This window comes from Pyrgilauda ruficollis, unplaced genomic scaffold (assembly GCF_017590135.1).
Source record: "Pyrgilauda ruficollis isolate IOZ18807 unplaced genomic scaffold, ASM1759013v1 scaffold40, whole genome shotgun sequence".
NCBI lineage: Eukaryota > Metazoa > Chordata > Aves > Passeriformes > Passeridae > Pyrgilauda > Pyrgilauda ruficollis.
Genome location: NW_024525490.1, coordinates 6404840 through 6418891, shown reverse-complemented (window position 1 = coordinate 6418891; position 14052 = coordinate 6404840).

The window sequence follows — 14052 nt, the reverse complement described above, 5'->3', positions numbered from 1 at the left end:
AAGACAGCCTGTTTATCCAAAGGCACATTTGGCCAAAACTAATTAGAGTGTTCAATCTCCCTGGAAAGTAGATGTCTATCACCAGCTTCCACAAATAATTGACAGTGAACTATTAAAGTGAATAGTTTGTAAATATCTCACCAGATGAAGCGTATTTACCTGCTAGTGGGTAGACTTCAGTAAAAAGTTGAAATAACAAGTCAATCTGCAGAAATCTATATAGACACATGAAAAATTTTAAGATCCAAATCCTTCATGATCAAACATATTATCCACTGAAAATACAGTCCTCATTCTAGCTATGATAATGTGCATCTTAGTGGAAAGCCTGGCTGTTAAAGGAACACAAATGATACTGTTGGTTGGACTTGTAGGAAACCTGCAGCTACAGTTTTTATAACTGGGCCATATACCATTCAGTTTTACCTTAGGAATACACACAGAAAACCGTGGAAGCTCTAATTACTGCATTTGAATTGCAACTATCTGAATGAATTTACAGCATGTTTCAGAATTATTTTTGAAAATCCCTTAAAAGAATCAGGATATCAGAATATCAGATATCATAGAAAGATTCAGGATAGAAGAGACCTTCAAGGACCATCCAGTCCAACCCCTCTGCAATGGACAGGGACATCTTTTAAACCAGATTACTGTAAACCACATCCATCCTTGTGTTTTACACTCCCAGGGACGGGGCATCCACAGCTTCTCTGGTCAACCTGTTCCTGTGCCTCACCACTCATTGTAAAAAATGCCTTCCTCATGTCCAATCTAAACCTACTCTCCTTCAGCCAAAAAGTGCTGGCCCTCGTCCTGACACTACAGGCCTTGCTAAAAAGTCTCAATCTTTCTTATAAGCCTTTATATACTGAAAGCCTGCAACAATATCTCCCCAGAGCCTTCCCTTCTCTAGGCTGAACAACCCAAACTCTCAGCCTTTCATCCTGGAAGAGCAGTCCTGGCCCTTGTGGCCCATGTCTCCACCTGCTCTGACAGGCCCAGGTGTTTCTTGTGTTGGTGGACCTCAGAGGTGGAAGCAACGCTCCAGGTGGGATCTCACAAGGCCAGAGTAGAGGGACAGAATTCCCTCCCTCACCCTGCTGCCCACATTGCCCAGGATACGTTTGGCTTTCTGTGCTGCAAGTTGACATTAATACATCATGTCCAGCCTCACATCCACCAGCACCCCCAAGTCTTTTTGGGAAAGGCTGCTCTGGATCTGCCCATTCCCCAGCCTGGACTGATTTCAGAAGTAGTCCTGATCCAGGTGCAGAACCCTGCACCTGCTGTCATTAAACCTCATGAGATTGCCATGGCCCAACTCTCAAAGCTAACAAGGTCCCTCTAGATGGTGTCCTGTACCTCAAATCAAAATCAAAATCACAAACACACAACTCGGCTTGGTGTCATCTTTAAACTTGCTGAGAGTGCATTCATTCCTCTGTACATGTCACTGATGAACATATTAAATAGAGTACAGACTCTATTTAATATGTTCATCAGTGACATGTACAGACTCCCAGTACAGACTCTTGAGGGGCTCCACTAATTAATGATTTCTTTTTGGACTTTGAGACATGGAATTTAGCCAGAGAAAAGTAAACATCAAATATATTTTAAATCCTACTTGCTTTTCCTATTGGATTTTTAGTTAATCTATTTTACCACTAGGGTAGATTTAATAATTTGAAATTTTCTTTATTTTAAAAATTCTGTTGAAACCTGAACTGTCATGTCCTGAAAAGACTGCTTTACCTGTAAGCAAAATATATCAATACTGTCAGGTTCACCACAGCAAGTTTGATAATATATTCAATAATGAGAGCAAGCAGCTTGAACAAAAAAATAAAAAAAGATAAACAGGAAAGTATACTAGCTTTCATTTGAAAAAGAACTAAACCTGAGTGTCTTTCAGACTCTTATGAATACAAGCCACTCATGGAAGAGCTCCCTGTGAGCAAGAAAAGGAGCATCATTAAGTACAAAAAGAGGTAAGTGGAAAAAGATAGATAAATTGAGAATCAGAGACGGACAAAGATTTTGACAAAAGAACAGAGAGTGAGGAAACATTCACTGGAATAAACAACCGAAAATGGAAGAGGAAAAAAAAGACATGAACAGTGATGGTTCAGTTCATTTTTGATGCACCGGTGCTGTGCTGGAAAAATAATACTGGTATCAGGGGTTATCAAACTGCAAAACAAAGTAACTCTGGACAAACCTGAGTTGGAAAAAAAAATAAAAGAAACAAAAACAACAGAGTGAAAACAACATACCAAAGGTGAAGCAGGCATGAGCACTGAAGGGAGGAATAATGAACAGAAGTCCCAACTTCTGTGCCCTCTGCCCAGCCAGCACTGCCCTAAGGCTGAGGTGCTGCAGTGAGGGCAGGAGGGTCCCAGGGAAGAGGAAGAGCAAATACTCTGTATAGAGAGAAATACTGAAGATTGAAAGTGCATTGAAGTATTCTCAAAAGCAGATAGCAAAAAAGAACAATAGAAAGCTTTCTTAAGCAAGTACTGCTGGCAGACAAATACACTCCAGGTTGCATATTTGTTTTTCAATAATAAATGTAATAGTTAATATGCTGTATTTTATTGATTTGCTTAGTTACTAAATAATCTGCATTGCATAAGCTTTCTTTTCCCACACCAAAAGAGTGAAATTTTCATAGTAACATCAAACAGGAGAGTCCTTTATGTTCTACTTTGTGGACATCTATACCTATTCTCACTAATTCAGGACACCTTTGAAGTCAATGAAAAACCAATTGAATGAAAATCACCTTTTTTGTTTTAGAATTGTGTATTATACATGGTGATGTGCCCTGGAAACAACATTTTACAAACTCTTTACCTTGTTTTTTCTCATTAATGTGGCATAGTCATTGCACACACAGTAACTGCATTTTGTTGACATTTAAAGTAACTTTTACCAGTAACTGCTGTTTTGAACATGTAATAAGATATTTATATGGAACACAATCTCATTAAAGCAATGATGTGGAAAGAGATTAGAAGAGTGAAAAGAGTGAAGAGTCAAGTAAAACATTGTGACTTACATAAGACCTAATTTTCCTTTAACAGGGGGAAATAAAACATACAGATTTAATATTAGTAGGACTGATATTATCCAAATTTTTTCATATTTGTTCCTATTTCATTCCATTTAAAGTACTAGGCCATCTAAAAGGTCTTAACTGTCTCAGTTTCTGGGGTTTAACTATCAGTTGAAAGACAGGAAATTCATGTGACTTAATTATTTAACTGTAAAGAAGTTCATCAAGGTTCCAGGGCACCAAAGAGCAGTCGTATGCTTGAACTTTAAGCACCTGCTTAAATTGTCCCTCTATATGACAAGTGACCTAAAAGTGGTGATGCTATTTTGATACCTTGTGAGGACATTAAGGAAGACTTCGTTATATAAAATAACCTTGCAGAAAGTTATTTATATACAAGCTAATTTTTATTCAAAGTACTTTGAAGGACAGACAAAAACTGCTGAATTACAAAACAGCAGGCTTTTATCAACTATGACAAATTGTAACAGAAATGTTCAGGGACTTTGGTCACTCTCATAGGACTTCTTTCTTAAAATGGTGGTCAGGTGTGTATTCTAACTGCAGATGCAAAAATGGTTTCCTGGGATTTTTAACTTTTCTTATCTTTCTCAATTTTTTTTTTTTTTTTTTTTTTTTTTTTTTTTTTTTTTTTTTTTTTTGGTACTGGGCCCTGGAATTGGGACATAGTCTCTGCTCGGAATATAGAAAGATTTTGATCTGAGGATGGTATGATTTTGGTATGATTTAGATATCAATGCCCTGGCTAACCTAGGAACATTTAGTTTTCCTTATGCTCCATCCAGGTGGAGAAATGTCAAACTTAATTCTCCTTTTCTCTTCAAGAGGAATAGGAATTTTTGATGCATGAAGACTAGTAAGTCCTACTATAAAAGATGGTCACAAATTTTAAGGAAATGTGAATTTGCTTGATGATTTTAATTAAGACTTCAATTTTTGTTGAAAATAAAATTTTGCAACAAGGTATTTCAAGATTAATTTCTTTATTGGGAAAGTAATATTGCTTGCCTTCTTTCCCCATCAAGAAACAAGGGCAGCACTGCTGATAAACTGATCCTCTTCCTCATGATTTTTACAGATGCTACATGCATTAGAAGAATAACAGCTGCCCAACAGATGATTAGGTTTAAGATTCCATTTCTCTTTAATTTCATGCATCATATTAAAAGTTTAAAATGTCTTCACAGTTAAATGGTTTGTCATGATTTTAATCTGCATTTTATATAAACTAGTCTCAAATGCTCCAAATGAGGGAGGAAAATATTCCCCCCAAACTTTTAGACTACAGATGTATAATTATTTTGTGTTTTTAAAGAAAACAGTTCTTAGAAGTCTTTCTACATCCATCTTCTTAATATCCTGTTTTCTGTGCATGCAATGGCAGTCAATAGAATTCTATATGATATTTTCATTTGTGCCTGCTCTACTTTTCTCTGCAAATACAGGAATGATAAAATGGAAGTAGTATAATGGCTTATTATCATGGCTGCTCTCGATCTTCCCTGATAAACAGCTTTCCAGACTCTTTTTTTATGTCATGAGAAACATTAAAGTAAGTCAACATTTCTATAATTTATAACCAGTCGGAATAATAGTATACAATATACACAGAGCTAGAGGAAAGGGTACAGCCCATTTCAATCTCTGTTCTCAATGTCATATGCATCGTTTACTTATTAGAAGATGATTTACCTTAATAATATTTATATTTCACATTATTTGAGTGTTCAGTGTCTTGAAATGCAGGATTAACTTCTCTGAAGCACAGTGAAAAATGTAACTATAATTCCTCATTTGTGTATTTGTCTTCAAATATCTATGCACTTTGATCATATGAATGCCAATTCAAATGCCATTATCTGTTTAGTGATAGTCAAGGACAGGAGAATATGAGCTCTTACAATCACCCTACAATCTGTTTACCCCATTCAATAAGATACAATAACAGAGAACAGGTTATAGTTGAAATCTTAGCACAGTGAAATAAATAACTGATTACTAAAGCATTCTTTTACTTAGATATTGAATATATACACACCTGAAGTCTTTAATTAAAAGAAACAGTGGTTTTGGACAGTGTCGCACTGTAACTTATCAGACAAGAACAACTAAATTTGGCCTTGAAATAGTTTTAAAAAAATATTGAGCATATTTTTTTTAGCATGTGAACACCCACAGCAAAAGGCCACCTTCACAACGTAAAAAAGAAACCTAGGGCCACTGCTTTTAGACTGAAGGCTGCTAGCTAATCAACCCACATTCACACAATGTGTAATTGAGTTTCCAACCTTCAGACATAGGTCCTTACAGAAATGCTTTACTTACAGAGGTCTCATCAATAACGAAATCTAGACACAGGATTAAATCCTCCAAATTAGCAGTGTCACTTAGGACTTTTAACCTACTATTTTTACAGCCTCTCTCCAGGAGCTCTCCTTGCCTTCTGTAATCAGCACCAGAACTATTCACTTGCTCCCTGCTAAGCTTTTATCTCCATGAAGTGAAGGTGACAATGAAACACTCTCCTGCAAGATCCTCCTGGCAGTGCTCCCACGATGCCTGCTGGACTGTTTTGATCCCATTCCATATGTCCACAATTTAAGCAGTACTACAGCTGCCTGTCTCTGAATTGTGTCACATCCCACTGCCAGGCACAATCCTGCGGTACCTGAGTTCCAAAGTAATCTTCTGAGCCTATTTCAATTTTCACATTAAAGAGCATGCTGCCTGGAACTTGATGATTACCAGTTTTTGAGGACAGGATCAAACAGAGGAAGATGCTAGCAGGGAGTCAAGAGTAATAACATTATTCTGCAGACATAGCCAGTTTTTTCTTCTGCTTTGAATGAATTCAGTCATCTACAGCAGCACCGATGTAAATACGGCCTTGCAGTTCCACATTGCTGCAGATATATTTGAATAAATTTCTCATGTGGCATTGCACCCTGGAAAGCAATTTATGAGAGAACTGGTTTTATCATTAGCTAATTGTGGCTCCAGATTATTAACTGCAGGGACTGAAAAGTTAGGAATATCTTGGTAATATATGGCTAGGTACATATATGATAATTGGCTTGAGCAATAAAGCTATCAATTATTCTGCTTGCTGATTTAAAACTATGAACACTGAAGAATCAATTATTATTAAGGGCAACTCAATTTCATACACAGATACTAACTCCTCTTTTTTCCCCTGAAATCTGTCAGATGCTCTTAGCTCACATTACATCACCATTTTAGTAAAATTACTGATGTTTAATACTATAAATGATAGTTCTTTGACAGTGAAATGGTCTGTCATGTCATAATCCTAGCTAGTGAAGTTCCATATTCATTTAAAAGTCAATTTCCTATTCAGAGAGAAAAATACTACTTAGAGAAATCACAGCTGCCCCTCAAAAATTTTAATAGAAAGATATTTGATAAATAAATAGAGTATACATTAAAATGTTATATTTCATCTGGCAACAACTGACATGTATATATAATCAATGTTTTTAAAATCTAACATAGTAAAGATTCTCCACTGTCTGCTTTGGTATGGGCTGAAATATTTTCCATCCCCTTCCTTTTCAGTCAAAGAAGGAGAAAACCACAGGAAGAATCATAAATTACTGGGACAAATTATTTTATCACAATTAGGGACCTGATTCTGGCATTCTTCCTAATATATTCTCTTCTTCTTTACTTCATCCATCCCTAGTATACCACTACAATACCTATGAACATGTCTCTGGTGGACTAAGAATATGATTAGCAATTCTTTTCAAGAACGTGAATAGTGGGAGAGTGGTGTATTTCATTTGGGAATCTTTTACACTGCATGTGTCTCTATCAATCTACACAGAGCTAGAACATGGATGGTGTAGCTATGGAAAGTAACCAACGTGTCAAATGTGTCTCAAAGGGTGGGGAGAAATATCTGAAGAATAATAAGAGAAAGGTGTCTAGGTCTGAGATATGCAGCTGTAATGTGACTCTGTTGAGATCCAGATACTGTAACTAGATGAATTAATACCTCAGTATTGCAGCTGTCATCCAAAATTAGATGGACTTCTGTTACTGATGGGTTTTGATGTAAAGTATCATTTTAGCCATAACATGCAAGAGATTAAAAAGTCAAAATCATAGAAGAGAAAAAAACTTGACAATTTTTTTCAGTATCTTTGATTACTGTAGCTTTGCCATGTACCCTGCATTCAAATAAATCTCTTTTAGGTTATTTAACAAAGTTACAATTATGTGAAACTTAAAATCTTATTTGGCCAAATACTTTTTTCCTTCCCTTTTAACACCATTTATGTATTCTGTCTAACTATGTTTGCACATGGTGTCAATTACTATCATAGAAGTGCTGTTTATAGCGATTATTTCAAAACCAATTCTAAAAAAAAAAAATCCAAATTAGATATTGAGAACTTGAATTTAAGGAAAAATGGGAAGATGTAAGTTTCTGAGAGCTGAGACTTTGAAATATTCAATATCAGTAAGGTCAAAATATTTAAAAAGAGGACACTAGAAACAGAGAGCAAGCAAATAATGGTAAATAATATTTTTATGAATGAACTCACCACAATGTGAAAATCAAAATTTATATATTAACAGTTAAATTCCCTGATTATCCATGCGCCTATTTATCTACATTCATGGTGAATTAAATATACTAAAATGTGTTAAGAAGTTTGATTATTCTACTTCTAATATTTCACTTTCTTTATGTAATGCTGTTTGTTGTTCTAGTTAAACTTTAGCAATTCTGTGTCCCCAGTTTTTAGGTCAAAGGAGTTTGTACTTTTCCTAAAAATATGAATATTTTTTCTTAGAGGACAAATTATGGGAAGAAGAAAGAAGATATCAAGGGTTCAGTGACTCTTCAGTTTTCTAACATTATGGACTGGCTACATCTGTGTCTTAAAATCTGCTCACAATGGCTTTGCGGACACCTGATAAAATGGAAGGTATGAGTCCTGCTTTAATTTGAAAGGCAAATTAGCTCAAAGAAGAAACTTGCAAGTTTTTTCTGGTCAGATGAACTACTATACATATTTTTCAAACTTACTTTTTAAACTTACAAGAGACATGAAAATCTTTTTTTCAATGGCAAAGACATGTAATCTTATTTATCAAAACACTGCTGCCTGTCTTCTCAGTGAGAAGGTAGACTGGATGGACGTCATCTCCTGCAAGTTGACAGCCACTGTCTTGTGAAACACTTGCAATTTATGGAGTACTTATGGCTTGAAAGCTGCTGAAAGCAGCAAAGCAATTGCCCTACCTAAGCAATATAAATGGATGCATAAAAATAAAACTTTAGGTAAAAATTCTATGCAGTTTGCATTGGAATGAAGCTGTATGTTGCCTATTTTTCTTGCTTGCTCCTTAGGTTCCTTCAGGGAATTTTCTTGCCATTTGTTGTCATGGAAATGGCAAACAGACCTGTATTAAGAGACAAAAGTTGCAGCAATGCCTTGGCATAACACTGGAATGGTTCTAGGGGAGGGGGTGGTGAGGGAAGCAGTGTGGCTTTTGGCCGTTTCTTACCTGAGGGTGGCTCAGTCTTTGCCTGGCTTGGAGGGTGGACAGCTGTAATGTTTTGTGCTGGACTTCTCCTACCCAGGGAGTTCGGTACTGCTGTACAGTTTAAGAACTGTTGAATGTCACATTTAGAATTTAAAGAGTAATTTACGGAATTTTGCAAATCCATCTCACAAATTTCTGAAACCATGGTACAGCATTTGCTAAAATTATTTCAGACAGAAAATGCCTCCTGTACAACAAAACTACTGCCAGGGACCTAAAGTATTTTATTGAACATCCTCCTTTAAAAATGCTACAAGATCATCCTTCCTATTTTCATTTTGGTATCCAACCCTTCCAACTTTGGATTTGCAAGTCATTATAAGCTTTGCCCAATACAGAAAGAAGATATTTTTCCAAGAATGCAAGCTGTAGAAATGCTCAGCCTCTTCTGCAGCTTGCCCTTTCACTGCAAGAAAAGCACCCTTTTTTTTCTCATAGAAACTCACTTTTTTCTCTCTCTACAAGAGAATATGTATAGAACTTGGGTGTGAAGCTAGAGGCATCATAATGTAGTTCAGCTTATGGAGCAGTGGTTCTCACCTTTCACAGAAACCTAGCGAAGAATTTCAAGGCTCCATGGTAAACTTAGAAGACTAAAGCCAATGAATTTTAAAGAAATTTAGATTCTTGGGAACACATGTATATGTATTTTAGACAGACAAACATGATGTTTTAGATACAAATATACCAGATGAACTTTCAGGGTCCCTTCCAATCTGGGTGGATTATATAATACACAGAAGTCTGCTAATATACAATCAATATTTAATACAATATATGAAAGCACATAATAAATATTCTATTTTTACTATGTTTTGACTATGTGACCAGACAATAATAATCATATTTGCCTGTAATAATTCCTAATAGAAGAGCTAGTAGATAATCCTGCCTCATTTATGTCACAAAAACGTTGTGAAATTGGTTTTCAATGCATTTTAAAAATGTTATTTAGCTTCCTAAATTACCAGACAGTTTCTGAATTTTTTTAAGAAAAGACAGAAATAAAATATAAATTACTAAATATGGCCTGAGAACTGGGATCACTGTATTCTCTTTGTTTCCCATTAGCCCTTCAACACAGAGCTTGTAACAAAACTATTTCTAATGTTGTCATGTTCCCTCCCATGCTGGTGAAGCTATAAAAAGAATAACAGCATGGTTCCTGTAATGCATTTTTATTTGGAAATTAGTGAGGCTGCTGAAGAGAAGCTTCTCATATGCAGGAAGCAATGGAGGGAAGATATTACTGAAGAGACCAAAAGAGATTAATAAGACTGAAAATCCCCAAACCTCTGGTTGGTTGCTCCCACATCATCCTTTCAGTAGAAACATCTCTTCTCTGTTCAGTACTTTCCTCTTTTCCTCCACAGAGAAGAAAAGATGGGGAGAAAAGCATAAAGATTATTAAAATAATTTCGTAGACAGTAGTTAGAAGGATATAAAAGGAGACTTTTTCCTCTTTTCATTGTTCCTCCTGTTCACTGATCAAATACTAATCAAATACTAATGGTTTAATGCCAAAATTGCATGAGTAATATACAGACATTACAAATATAGATTGTACATAGGACAGCTCTTCCAGTCATAGGAATTTCATGCCTGTCCTCAGTGCTTGGAATAGTTGCTGTTCATTGTAGTTCTGTGAAAGTTTAGCAGGTGGCAGCTATCATGGCAAGAGTAAATCTGGCAGAGATGTTCTTCCACAAGGTTTTCTGACTTGCTTTGATGTGGCCCTAATAATGTTAATGAGACTTATGTCAGCCAAAGTGTCAATACTCTGAGAGCCTTTAAATCAACATATTTGGCACTCTGCGGAAACTGGTTTTCCCTAAAGGATGTTTCAAATGGAACCAAATTGTGTCATGATCTACAAATCATTGCAAGTGTAAGATTAGGAAGGGCAACCCTGAACTTCTGGAAATGCATTTCTTTTTTCACAATTAATCTGTGAATGTCACAAGGTATTTGTGTTATTTTTCTAAAAGCCTCATCTGCAGCAATCTGCAGCAATCAGTTTTGAGTGAGGCCAATGCAGTTGCCTATTATCCGCTTCTAGAACATTCAAAATGAAAATAACAACTCTGTGTCTGGCTGCTGGAGGTTGTGGAGAGACGCCAGGCAGACTGAGGCATTGAGAAGAAAGGATGCGGACTTTGGCTGATGTTCCCGCAGGATACTTCAGAGTTTATACGAGACCAAGATAGAAGGTGCTTATGTCGTGTGTGCAAAGACACATGCTCAGGGAAGGTCTTACCCTTGTCCTCCAGCTTCCTCTACACTTCAGGTTCTCCTCTCCACAGCTCTGCCAAAGAGGATCCTCATCAATGTGAGTGCTGAACCAAATGCACCTTCAGCCTGCAGAGAACAGCTTTTACTGGAAACAGTGTGGGAGAAAAGGGTGGGAAGTGCAGAACTCCCCCGGAACACCAGGCTCCTGTGGAAATCCCAGCAGCCTCTTCCCAGGAATTTCTTAGCTGCTGAAGATCTGCCATCAAATCTTCCCATTTTTTTGACTTCATTCATGTTAGGATAAAACTAACTATATCCCAGAGGTGCCTATTTCTGTCCTTCATTGGGAAACTAGAGTAACTATCATGTGGCTGTCAGATGTGTAATGTCAGGTGAGATGAATACCATCATTAACAATACTGAGAGACTGAAGATAACGAATTGTGGAGAGGGAATGGCTTTAGCTGCAAACACAAGCAGTTTCAGAAGCATTTTATTTTGTAAACACTGATGGCTAATGAAAAACTTGAGTGATTTATGTTTGGCAGCCTGTTCCTCCAGGTTTTACTTCACAGATCCCTTCCTGTGATATCAGGGATGCTTTTAATTGTACCCAGTGTGATTAAAAGCCTTCCAGTGAATGTTGGTGTTCTCTCACATCTGTTTTCAACAGTTATTTCTACATAAATTATTTTTTTGTGGAGCTGTGGAACTCTGCAACTCCCTATTCTGAAACATCAAACATGGGAAACTTACATAAAGTTATTAGAAGAGTGCTTTACATTTTGAAGAATTTCTTTATAATTAGTGTATTCAATGTCTGGACCTCTGATCCATAGAATTTTTTTTATCTTTTCTCACCTTTCTTGTATCAAAAAGCCCATCTAGTACACTATCATAATACAGTTTCACCTTAACTTCCTATTTAAATATTTTTTTTAACTCTTAGAATTAGAATTCTATAACCTTCCACCAAAAATGAATTATGAAGTCCAGGTATTCTGTTTGAAAAATATCAATATGTTAATTAATTTCCCAACATATTTACTGAGATTCTTTAGTCTTATTACTTAATATAGAGGAAAAAAAGAAGAGAAGGAAAAGACCAACATTATCTCAGTTGTGCTGACAGGTAAATTAACAACAAAGAATAGAAGTTGTTGTGGCAATATGCCATCTTTTAAATTTGAGTTACTATTTATATGGATACATGTGTGTATATGTTTTAGAAGCACTATTTGTCCACAAGTCTCTCCTGAGACATTGTATGTGCACACAATATCCGAGCTAGACAATATTGATGCTCTGAGGGGTATGTCTTGCATGCAGTGAGAACACACACCAAATTCAGAAACAAAAATGTTACTAGGTTTTCTAACTCCCTGTGCTTTACTGTTTGCTGTCTTTTATTATTTGTATATCTCCTAAAAATCTGCAGAAAATCCTGCTCCTCTCACAGGTCCAGAAACTACATCTTGAAAACTATTGCTTTAGATTGGACAACTGTTTTTCTGAAAGTCCAAGGCAAGGAAAACTGTTGGAAAAGTACATGGACAACCTGCACAATTCAGTGATTTTGGCATCAATATTCACTCCTGATTCTGAAAGTCAGAAATCAGAAATCAAACTCTGGTAGAGAGGGACAGCAAACTTGCAGCTATACTACTGGTGTGGAGGGAAAGGTGTTGGAAATACAGAGTCTAGAATTAATGCTGATACCTGTTATCTGCTTAATTTTCAGCTTGCTGATGATTTTTATTACTTTGTTTTTACAACCCTTTAAACAGTTTAAAAACTAGATGTGCCTTTGTGTAGCATCACTCCATTCACATTTCCTCTGAGAAAAAAAGTGGTACTCTTCATAAAACCTAACTCTTTTTTAAACTTTATGAATTATTTGCAGATTTTTTGACATTGTGAAAGCACAAGGGATGGCTCTGTGCGACACAGTAAAAGCTTCGAAATACTCAGGTCCCTGGACCAACAGCTTTTACACAAGTCAATTCTGTAGTGAGGCAAATAGGGCAGGTTTTGGAGAAGACTGATAAAATTACTCCTACTGCTGAAGGCATTGAACATCCCAAAGGAGTCTGTGTAAACTGGAGGACTGCATTTTGACCAGCAGCCTCAGACTCCCTGGAACTGTTAGGCATGAAGTGTTATCAAGAACATTTCTGAAATGCTGCTTTTAATAGTAACAGTATGAATACACAGTGAGTTGTTATTTTCATAGTGACCCAGGTATAATTGCTGTTCTACAAAAAAAAAAAAAAAAATTCTAGAGGTTAGAGGTACTTTTCAACTGATGCACATAAAAAAGTGTTTCACTGCTTCTTTTTTTTTTTTTCTTTTTTTTTTCAGTAGGGTGCTAATAACATATTATACTAGTAGAGTGGCTTTCTTTATATTTCTGTTTAAAGATCTTGAATATCTCATTCCAAAATTCAGCATCCCCTCAACTTTATGACACATTACATTAGAAAAATTGCATCTCTTGTCTTGTGTTTCTCTAAAATGTAATCAAGTATGCTTTTCAGCCTAATCCCCACATTCTGCATTTATTCATATTTCATATTAAAAAACACATTGCCTCCCCCTAAAAACAGTGTGTTGGAATAATAGCCTGGGGGAATCAAAAGAAAGAAGCATTAAAAAAATCACAATTTTTTCTTTCTGTATTGCTCATGCTTGTGCTAGTAGGAATGAACTGAAAAGGCATAGATATCTATCTTGTTTATTAAAGAAAATCACTTCATTATACAATCCGCATTTTTTCTCCTGTGTTTTGGAAGGGTTGCCTCTATGGTTTGTTATCCTCTAGGGTGAAAGTACATATGATTTAAAAAATACTAAGCTAGCCTTCTTGTTGCTGTATGTCGGAACAAGTTCAGTTATATCATGAATATTTCACTGGTATTTCATTGGTGAGAAATAATAACACATAATAAGACATAATTTTTCTCAATCTTCCTTCTGTCTCAGTCCCTAAGACAAATAAATGGAGACTATCTAAAAATGGGTGAAAGTGATGTCTTGATAAATTTCCTAAGTTTGGAAATACACTACAGAACAAAGTCTACTAGGAAGGTTGTTTTAATATTTTGTGCACTTTCAGAAATGAAAGATCAAATAAGTTTTATGGACCAAGTCTTATCTTG